This window comes from Entamoeba histolytica, genomic scaffold (assembly GCF_000208925.1).
Source record: "Entamoeba histolytica HM-1:IMSS scf_1104750517663 genomic scaffold, whole genome shotgun sequence".
Taxonomy (NCBI): Eukaryota; Evosea; order Mastigamoebida; family Endamoebidae; genus Entamoeba; species Entamoeba histolytica.
In genome coordinates this window covers 1-11,420 of record NW_001915207.1, presented here as the reverse complement: position 1 = coordinate 11,420, position 11,420 = coordinate 1, and the positions used below count along the sequence as shown (strand labels likewise).

General features: G+C 20.2%; 3 non-coding genes across 3 annotated transcripts, besides 11 other annotated features; 2 read left to right on the top strand and 1 right to left on the bottom strand.

The window, feature by feature from the left end:
* The first annotated feature begins 322 nt into the window (after window positions 1-322).
* EHI_089220 lies at window positions 323-393 on the top strand. Its single transcript has one exon. It is a non-coding gene; the product is annotated as a tRNA-Gly (tRNA).
* Window positions 394-1,061: 668 nt separating this feature from the next.
* Window positions 1,062-2,183: a repeat region.
* A 232-nt stretch (window positions 2,184-2,415) lies between these two features.
* Window positions 2,416-2,753: a repeat region.
* Window positions 2,754-3,098: 345 nt separating this feature from the next.
* Window positions 3,099-3,185, bottom strand: EHI_089210. Its single transcript has one exon. It is a non-coding gene; the product is annotated as a tRNA-Ile (tRNA).
* Window positions 3,186-3,245: 60 nt separating this feature from the next.
* Window positions 3,246-3,311: a repeat region.
* A 189-nt stretch (window positions 3,312-3,500) lies between these two features.
* Window positions 3,501-3,786: a repeat region.
* A 457-nt stretch (window positions 3,787-4,243) lies between these two features.
* Window positions 4,244-4,414: a repeat region.
* Window positions 4,415-4,483: 69 nt separating this feature from the next.
* Window positions 4,484-4,825: a repeat region.
* A 679-nt stretch (window positions 4,826-5,504) lies between these two features.
* Window positions 5,505-5,721: a repeat region.
* A 126-nt stretch (window positions 5,722-5,847) lies between these two features.
* Window positions 5,848-6,028: a repeat region.
* A 62-nt stretch (window positions 6,029-6,090) lies between these two features.
* On the top strand, window positions 6,091-6,177 carry EHI_089200. The gene has a single exon. It is a non-coding gene; the product is annotated as a tRNA-Ile (tRNA).
* A 45-nt stretch (window positions 6,178-6,222) lies between these two features.
* Window positions 6,223-6,269: a repeat region.
* Window positions 6,270-6,303: 34 nt separating this feature from the next.
* Window positions 6,304-6,710: a repeat region.
* Window positions 6,711-6,754: 44 nt separating this feature from the next.
* Window positions 6,755-8,655: a repeat region.
* Window positions 8,656-11,420: the final 2,765 nt, after the last annotated feature.

Sequence of the window (11,420 nt, the reverse complement as noted above, 5' to 3'; positions counted from 1 at the left end):
AAATAGAAATAGAGAAAGTTAAAGAAATAAATAAAGAAAAAAAGAAAAAAAGAAATAAATAACGATAATAAACAAAAGAAATAAAAAAATATAAAATTTGAAGAACAATAAATAAGAAAGGAAAATAATACAAAAGTAAATAAATAAAGAATAATAAAACAATTAACTGGGATGATATTTTAAGAATTTATTTTACTTAAAGATTATAAAGAAGGAAATTTTAATAGTAAGACTAACAAAAGTGAGGGAAGATAAAAATGAAATAAGAAAGAAAAAGAAATAGAGAAAAGAAAAAGAAATAGAGAAAAGAAAAAGAATAGAAGCACTACTGGTCTAATGGTAGAATTTCACCCTCCCAAGGTGGAGATCCGGGTTCGATTCCCGGGTAGTGCATCTTTTATTTTATATTATTTTTTAAATTTACTTTTTGTTTTATTATTTTTTTGTTTTATTCTTTTTTTGTTTTTATGACAAATACATTTTATAATTCTAATCATTAAATATTTCAATTTATCTCTTTTTCTTCTTAACAAAAATACCAAAGTATTATATTTGTTATATCTTAACATTTAATGTTCATTATTTTAATAGTTATTGTTAAAATGATTTAATAAATGATATGAATATTATTTGATTGAATATATAGATTTTAGATTCTTTATTTCTACTTATTTTATCAAGAATGTGGCATTATCTTTTATTTCCATTATATCCATTTATTAATTAATAGTCAAATTATTCTAATTTATTTATAAATTCAATATATTTTATATTGTAGAACATTATTATTTGTTAATTCTTATTTTATTTTTTTTTATTTTATTATATTCATAATTTTGTTATTCTTCATGTCATTTTACTATTCCTATTAAATTTAGGATATTTACATTTATATTTCAATATTAGTTCATAATTTATATAATTTTATTACTTTAATATTCTTGCATTATCTTATTAATTATTCAATACACTTCATTTTTAATATATTAATATCTTATACGATTTATAGTATTATGTTATTATTTTATTTTGTCTTCTTTATTTATAAAGTTAAATAACACAATAAATGAAACATTAATAATCATGATGGAAGATTATGTTAATGAACTGATTAGAACAATAATGTATTATTGTACAATAATGAAATAGAAAATAATATTATAGATAGTACAGTAAGAAAGGAATATTGAATAGAATTCAAAAACATTAATTCATAAAATAAATGAAACAAAAATAGAAGAAATAATAAATGAAGGGATTGAAAAGAAAAAAGAAAAAGAAGTAGTAGTAGAAATAAAGAAATTATTGACCGACCAATACATCAAAAAATAGAAGTGTCATCAAACAAATGGATATTTTAGAAGATGATTTGAGTCAAAATGAGTAGATAAACACACTACAGTGAAAGTATGGAAGTCAATCAATATTAAAAAATGCATTTCTACAATTAATGAAAATGCAAGATGAAGCAATATTCAGATTGTATAGAAAATTAAAAATAATAAAAAATGATAGAATGAAATACTGCCTACTTTGTAAAGACAAGATAACAACAATATAACACATTCTACTATAATGTATTGGTCATAACAAATCATAAATGAAGAAACATGACAATATTGGAATTATCATATTGATTAATAAGATAATATAAAGGAAATAAATAATATAAAAATAAATATGAAACAATATTCAAATATAAAGACATTACTATGATATTGAACAAACAAATAAATTACAGAGTGAAGGATAATATCATAAATGCCATACATATATGAAATAGATAAAAAGAATTAAATTAGTCTATTATTTGATATGACTAATATTGCATATTACAGTATTAATGGATAATAATTGAAGAAAATAATCATGAATAAAACTATAAAGAACAAGTTAATGAAAATAGAAAAGAAGAGATATTAAATTAATTTGAAAAGTAAATTGAAATAAATGAATAATAAATACAAAAAACATTAGATTAAATAAAGAAATAAAATTTAAATTTGATATTTTTTAAAGAAGTTAAAAACATATTATTAAAAAACATGAATAATTTAATAGAAGATTGATTCTATCATAATTAAACATATGCTATAGAGTTTCTAGAAAATAATTTAATAATAAGAATAATCTCTACTGTTTAATAAACAATACAAACTAATTTTATTAATAATTAATTAATTTTTAATTTTTTCTATCTCTTAAGTTATTAATATTCTGTCATAAAATAATTGATGAAGAAATCTTGATTATGAATGAATTTACTCAAAATCAACAAACTATGAGAATGCAGATTTTTTTTTTACTTCTTACACATTAAATATAATTTTATGAAAATAAGATTTAGATATTTATTTTTATTTGTAACTAATTAGTAAAATGATAAATAAAAAATTATAAAATTAAAGATTTATAAAAAAGTAATTAATTGAGTATTAATTGAAATAGCTTCTATTGTCCCTGGATCAGCGGAGACTAATCCCATCACTTCTTCTTCAAACAGCTCTATTGAATGTTTGATTATGATAAAATCATTATTCCATGACATCCATCATGTTTTGTATTACATGGTTTTTAGCTTCTTTAATGGTGTCAATCTCAATTTTTAATTCTTTAATTAATCTCATATTTTCTTTATTTATTATTCAATTTAGTGAGACTACTACTCCATTTATTTTAACATCTTTTAATTTTTCTATTTTCATTAGCCTATTTTTTAATTCATTGTACTTATTTCTTTTCTTCAAACAGGCAAATTAAAGATTTATATAAAATATAAATTAATTATAATGATAATTAAAAGTATTTTTGAAGTTAATGGGGTGATTATTTATTAATCTATTAACTTTAAACAATAACACTCAATATAATAATGAAAAAGTATATTCTATAATTTATTTATCAATACCATGACTAATTTTATGATTATTATTTCTTCATTATTAATAAGTTTTTATCATTATTTAATTCAAAAAAATGTTAAGTTGATTAATCTTTATACATTTGTAAAATATAATATTCTCATTTGATAGTTAATCATTTTTTGATTGTACTTAAATTTGATAATAAGAAATAATACAATAAATAAAAAAAGAAAATGATCCCAGCAGAGATGGATCGAACCCTCAACCCTCGCATTTCTCTTTCCTATAAGTACGATGCACTACCGACTGTGCTACGGGGCCTTCTTCTTTTTATTCTTCTATTTTATTATTATCTTTTTGATTGTGAAACATTGTTGAAAAGTCAGAGACACTACACAAACTTTAAAATAAATTTATGTTTTGGTTTCCCCATTTATTATCTTGTTACACTGATATATTTGATTATGAATTTGGATTAGTAAACGTTTCAATGAATGTAATGGTGTATTATAATGGATTATTATTTGTTGTAATATAATAACTGACATTTATTAGAAGAAATTAGAAATATATATGGAATAATATCAAAAGAAAAGTATATACTTGATTTAGTTAAGAACAAATGAAATTAAAAATAATAATATAGTATAATGACATGTTCACTCATCATAAAATAAGAAAATAAAAAGATTCATTAAAACTCAAGTAAAAACAAAACATGAGATTAAAAATACAAACTAAGCATAAAGAAGAATAAAATACATTAATATAATTTGAAATGTTTTATTCAAAAGGCAAGAAGAAAATCTAAATACTAAGTAAAACAAATAAATTAATCTTTTTAATGATGTATGATATTGTTAATATCTATTAGTAATGAATAAATGATAATTCTATTAACACTTAATTATCTATTTTTTATTTTTTATTTTGAATATTATATAATGTATGTTTATTATTTTTTATTATTTTTGTTATTTCATTTGTTAATATTCTTTCTTCAATGTAATTTTGTTTATTGTTTTTATTAAATTTCTTTCATCATCTTTATTATTACCGGTTTTCTTTCTATACTTGTTGCACTTTCCTTTCTATCTTTTTATTGAATTTCTTCTTATTTATGTAACTTCTTTTGTTATTTCTTCAATTTCTCCTTCATTATTTTGTTCTATTATAATATATTCGTCTTTTAAATATTCTTGTACCAACACTTTATCTATATTTATTATACTTTTAATATTACTATTATTGGTTTATCTTTATTATTTTTTTTTTCATTCTTTATTTTGTATTATCATCTTTATTTTCTTTCTTTATGTCTTCTTCTTTTATTCAATACTCTCTGTATTTATTTATTTATATACTATAATTATCATGTATCGAATGTTGCACGTCTATAACACAACACTAACACTAATACAATTCATTCTTCAGCTCTCCCAATTATTATCTGGTTATTACAGTACCTTTTAATTAGAAATATATTAGCTAATGCTGCAAATAGTGCAGCAATTTATTACAGTCGAATATTACTTATTATAATATAATAAATTGATATTTATTAATAAAGAAATTAAGAAATATATATTATCCAAGGAAAAGATTTGGTGATGTGTGTTTAAGAATAAAAGGAAAATAATCATAATAATATAGTGGTAATCAAATGCTTTCTTCTCTCTTTCATAAAATAAAGTAGAATGAGGAAATGATATTGTTTAAAATTAAATCAGAAGTCAAACAAAATCTTCAAAAGAAGGAATAAACAGAAAAAGTTTGAGAAAACCTTAATAGGAAGAACTAAAACAAAGAAGTGCTTTTCTCATACTCCTACAAAAACCTAAAGAATATTTTAAACAAAGAGATTGTTCTTTTAAGAAACAATCTCAGCTATGAGATTAATCTCTGCTGAGCATGGAAGAATAGATGAAAATTTTATTAACATTTAATTATCTATTTTTTATTCTATGCTATAATTATCAATTCCTGTTTGTATCATTTTGTCATTCTATTCTATTATTCTTTTGTTTTTATACTTTCTGTTCATTTGATTCTTTCAACTTTTTTCTTATTTTGTTGATTTTCTCTTCTACTTTCTTAATTCTTTCTTGTTTCTTTTCATATTCTTATTATTCTTCTTTTACTTGATGCTTTTTCTTGTTTTTGTTATTTGTCTTTATCATTATTTATTATATTTTTGTTTCATCTTATTTTTCTTTTCCTTGTTTTTTATTTCTCTATTAAAATCCATTTTTCTTTCTTTACTTTCATTTTGTTTTCTTTTATCACTCCTTGTTAATATTTTATTGGTTAATTATTTGACATAGTTGTATAACTCTTTATACTTATAATTCCTCTATCTTTGGTTTTTATTTTCGTTGTTTTATTCTTCTTCTACAAATTTAATATCCTTCTTCTTTCTTTTTTTAATTCTGTTATATATCAATCTAATTAGTATATTCTTTTTCCATTCTTTTATATATTGTCTTCTTTGTTCGATATTTACACTGTTCATATATCTTCTATATGTGTATTTCATTATCTTATTTTTATAAGCTTCTATTCAATTCTTATATTTATCATAACTCTTATAACTTTGTTTAGTTTGTTATATCTTATTCATTGAAATATCGCTTTTATAATAAATAATAGAAGAAAATAATGCAATTATAATTTAACTATAATTGGTTATTTCATCATACCAAGAAGTTAGTGAATTAATTCCTTCAACACATTTTATTTCTATTGAAATATTTTTCAAACTTACTTGACTTACATATTCCACATTTAAGTTGTTATCTGATTTTTATTTTGAATTTAATGAATATTAAAACTCTTCATTGTTTATTTTCTTACTTTATCTTGAATATGTCATTAACAATATGATTATGTTTTATCTCATTGAATAAAAACAACCACATAAGAAACTTTTTCTTGATAACAATCAATATATTCAAATCAAAAGGGTCATCAACAAATATACTTTCATATTGATAAATAATTAATACCATCATAATTATATCATGATAAATAGTAATAAATAATAACCAAATATGTTTGAATAGTCATTATCTCACCAAATTCAATGTTATGATCAGACAACAACTTGAAGAATCGAAAATATTTTAATAATTGTATAATGCCTTTGAAGTATTACCTTCGAGTCTGTATTTAAATTAGATAAATATATCGAAAAGATAATAATAAAATAGAAGAATAAAAAGAAGAAGGCCCCGTAGCACAGTCGGTAGTGCATCGTACTTATAGGAAAGAGAAATGCGAGGGTTGAGGGTTCGATCAATCTCTGCTGGGATCATTTTCTTTTTTTATTTATTGTATTATTTCTTATTATCAAATTAATCTAGGAAGAATAGATGAAAATTCTATTAATATTTAATTAATTACTTTATTTATTAATTCTTATTATCAAATTTAAATATACAATTATGTATTAATAGAATTGGATTCTGTTATTTCTGGATCAGGGGATATGAATTTCATCACCTTGTCATTTTATAGAAATTCTATAGAGTATATTTGGTTATATCAGATCCATTATTCAATAATGTTTAGCATGTTTTTAATGACATGGTTTTTAACTTATTTAAAATTGTCAATTTCAATTTTTATTTTTTCATTTATTCTAATGTTTTCTGTATGTACTAAACTGTTTATTGAAATTATTATTTCAATTATTTGAAATCTCTTAATTTCTCAATTTTCATCAGCTTATTCTTTAATTCATTGTATACATTCCTTTTGTTCAACCATACTCTTAATTGATATTGTGATATAAACCATTAGTCATATCATTTATTATTCAACTTTTATCTTTTATTTAGTACATATTCATTGTCGTTTCTTTTATTACTTTTATATTGTTTCAATGAATATTTCTAATTATTTATTTTCATTAGATTTAAATGTAATTCATTTATTGTTATAATAACATTACTATAATTTCTGTACTTCTTATTCAACATGATGTTTGGTTTAATTTCAATTTCTCTTTATTTGTCATTACTTGTATTTCTTATACAATTTCATTTATTCTATTGTAACATTGTTATTTTGGTATATTTCATTTTATCTTTCTTCTATTTTTCTTATTAGATTCATTTACCATTTTATTTCTATTGTTTCTGACATTTTTTATTCATTTTATTTCTTTCTTTATTAATCATTATACATTTTTAGTTGTTTTATTCTTTTTATTACTTAGTTTTTAAGTTTTTTCATCATGTTCATTTAATTTTATGTTGCTTTTTATTCTGTACATTTTCTTTTGTTTATTTGTTCTATTCTTCTAAATATATTCATATTTCTTTTATTTCATCATTTATCTCATTTGTTTTATTGTGAAAATAAAGATACATTCACTTTTTCTTTTTTATTATCATCTTCCAGTTCTTCAATTCTAATGATAATACCAATATATTATTGATTTATCTTATTAATTCTTCTGATTCTTTTATTTGAAATTAGTAATTATTGTTGGTACATTTTTCTACTTTCATTTCTTCTAATTTATTGTTGATAGTATTCTGATATTTTCATCAATATTTGAAGTGTTATTTTCCATTTGTTGTTTTATTGATGAATTACACTCTAGTTTTTATTCTATGATTATTTTTGCTTTCATTTTATTGTACCATTTAGTACTTTCTTTTATTTTATGTGACATTCTAATATATTTAATATATTCATTTGCATTATTTACTTTAATGTTTGTCATTTTATTATATTTGCTATTTCTTCCTTTCTTAATTTCTTATATATTTTTTATTTAATAAATTAATTCAAATCAATACAATACTTCAATTAAAATTCTATTTCTTTGTTTTATTGTATTTTATTTTTTTATCTAATTATTATTTCTTATTTTTTGACAATTCATGTTTTGCTCTTTTTTCTATTTCAACTACTATCTTTTTCATACGAGTAGTTTCGTTCATCTCAGTCATCATTGATGATGCTTTCCTCAATACTGATTGTGCATTTATCACAAGTATCATCGTTTTCTTCTTCTCCAGTTCCTTCTGTGAAATAAAATTTTCAATATATCTTGTTGTTTTGATATTATTTGTTTTTGTGTCTCATTTTCTTTTTGTGTGTTGTCTAATTCTTCTCTTGATTTTTAATTGCAATTTCTTGATATTCAGAGATTTGTTTGTCTTTATCTCTTATTCTCTTCTTCAACTCATTATTTTCTTTCTTCAATTTCTCCAAATTAGCTCAGAGACATTGATAATTTCTTCTGTGATTCTTATTTCAATTATTTTACTTTCTATTTCTCTATTTTCTTCTTGTACTTTTTCTTCATTTCATTTGGACTGAACCTTTTTTATTTATATTTTCATTTCTTTCTCATTTTTTAATTATATTTTATGTTTTTCATTCATTTCATTTTAGATGTTTTGTTTCTCTTCCTTCTTCTCTATTTGTCATTCTTTAATCGCTTCTTCTATTTTCTTTATTTGACTTTGAGTTGTATTATTTTTCTTTATTCCTTTCTTCTTTATTTTCGGTTTTTTCTTTTGTTTTCAGTAGTATTTATTATTTTTGAATATGTATATCATCTATTTATTTCCTTGGTTGATTATTTTTGTTTACTTTCTGATTCATTACTATAACATCTTCTTTCTTTTTGTTCTTTCTTATTTTATTCTCTTCATTATCTTTTTCATTTGAATATAATTCTTGCTGATTATCATACTATTTCTTTACATTCTTACTTCTTGAATATTTCTTCATATTCTCTTTTCTCTATTTCACTTCATATTCTTTCTATTTTCTTTTCTATATTATTTCTCGTTAATCATTTGTGTTTGATACTTATATAATCATTGTTATCACTGTGTTTACATGTTTCTTATTTGTTTTTTTGTGTTTTTCTCTTTTTTAATCCTTGTCCTTATATTTCGTTTACTGTTTATATTATTATGCAATTTATTGTTATTTACATTCATTTTCTTGTCTGATGTTAAATTTTTATGTTTTATTTTTTACAACACACAATGACATTACTCGATAACTATTGTGTCAACATTTGTTTTATATCCTGTATGTTTTTGAATAAACAAGTTAAATAATAAATTAAGAAATGAAAGAATAAGCTAATAGAATGAAAATTATGTAGAAATATTAAAAGTTGCAAATGAACAAAACAATTAAAATATTCACAAGAAGATATGTTATATATATTAAATAACAAGAATATAAACACCAAAATAGAATAATGAATAAGAAAATATCAGACAAATGAATTAGATACAGAGTATATAAAAGAAATAATAAGAGAGTGAATTAAAAACAATAATGAATGTAATTCAAGGTAGTAATATTTTAATAACAACATTTGATGAAATTATAATGTACAATGATGAAAATGGATATTGAGAAAAGTACTATTGAAAGAATTGAAAAGATATTTATAATTTAACAAGATTTATTGAGAAATATACTGAAAATATATTATATATAAAAGAAATAAAACAATTGTACTACAAATAAGAATAAATAACACATACGATTTAATAATAAATGTGAATTATAAAAGAATAAGAAGAGTAATAAGTAATAAAGAAATGAATTTAGAAGTAATAAGAAATTAAAATAAGAAATTGAGAAAATGAATATCTAAAAAACAATAAGAAAAATTTAAATAAAAGAAAAAGAAAATATATAAGAATAAAGCAACGAGTATAACTTTAAAATCAAAAAATAGAATAACTAAATGAACAAGAAAATGTTGAATTTTTGAAAAAATTATTCATGAAACAAAAGACTTGAATAGAAAATGAAAATACCAAAGAAATAGAAAATAAAACCGAACAAAATAACAAAAATGATGATAATGAAAACTTAAAAAGAATCTCGAATTGGAGAACACATTACATAGAAATATTATAATGATAATATTTGAAGAAATTACATAAGAATGAGGAAATAAATATTAAGATATTTCAAGAATAAATAGAAACACCAGAAGAAATTCAACTTCAAATGATAATATAAAGAAAAATTTAATATATAAAAGTGGTAAAAGTACAAAAATCATACAATTATAGACAAACTTCATATTTCAATGGAAATATAAAAAATATTCAAATTAATAATCAAAATGAATATTAAAAAAATAATAAAGAATAACCATGAAAATCTTCAAAATAATAAAACTCGGATTGAAGAAAACAGAAGTGTTGTTGAACAAAAGAAGGAAGTATAAAAAATTAATAGAGAGAAATAAAAAAGAAAAAAAGAAGAGATAATTAAAAATAATTTATGATATAAAGAAAGCATAAGATTTAGTAAACCATAAATGGTTAAATAATATTAAAATATTATAATTTACCAAAAGACATTGTTGAATTAAGAAAAATATAAACAATCAATAGAGAATAAAAATAAGATAGGATTATAAGAATGAATTAGAGATATTAAATTTACATATTGTATCATTCATTTTGATTCATTATCATCTTTATTATTTTCTTCAATGTGAATATTCTTTTTGAAATATTATATAGAACCAAAATATTTGATAAAAAGTAGAAATGTGTTATATATTGATGAACTGAAGATAATAAATAAAAATGCATTGAAATAGTACATAATAAAGTAATAAATATAATAAATTGAATTTGAACGGAAATTAATACCAACGAATTTTGATTAATTAGAATTATGAACATAACAACATCAGATAATATGAATGAAATACAAATACTAGATGAAGATCAGTCATAGAAATAATTATGAATATTCCAATTCAAAAAGAATAATGGTAAAGAAAGTATCAAGAAGAAAGCAATATGACATTATTAAATTAATAGAAAATATAAATAAGAATAATGTAGTAAGAAAAGTTATATATGAAGAATCAATACAGAATCAATCAAATTATTCATTTATTCATTATTTTTAATTAAAATGAATATAATAAAATTAATCAAAATAGAATAAATAATAAGAAAAGAGATTTATAAAACACACGTGAAAAAGAAAGAAAATGTATAGTAAGATTATATGTTAAAAAGAGAAGAATTAATATTGAATAATAATATTTAAAGATAAATAATGATTAGAATATAATAGAAGAATAATGCAATTCACATTTAAATAATGAGATGAAATAAATCAAAAGAAAGAAAAGTGATTAATGAATATATTTGATAGTGTTTGAAGAAAGAGAATAAATAAAAAAGACAATAAAGAGAATATGAAAAAACAAATAAATATGAGTATTAAATATATAAAGAATATATTCAAACAATATTAGTTTGAAGAATTGGAAAAAGAAGAATCAAAGTAAGCAAAATAGAAACAATTTTAATAGTTATATGGCAATTAAAGAAATTACAAATAAAATAATGAAATTAATAAATATACAAAGAAAATGATAAGAACAGGTAAAGGTGATTCAGGAAGAATGAAAGTACAATGAAATATAATAAAATATTATCATTGTGTTAATTATATGATAAAACAACAATTATCAAATATATAATATTAAAGTGTAATTGTAACAAAGAAAAATCAGATGGAAAACATGAATTA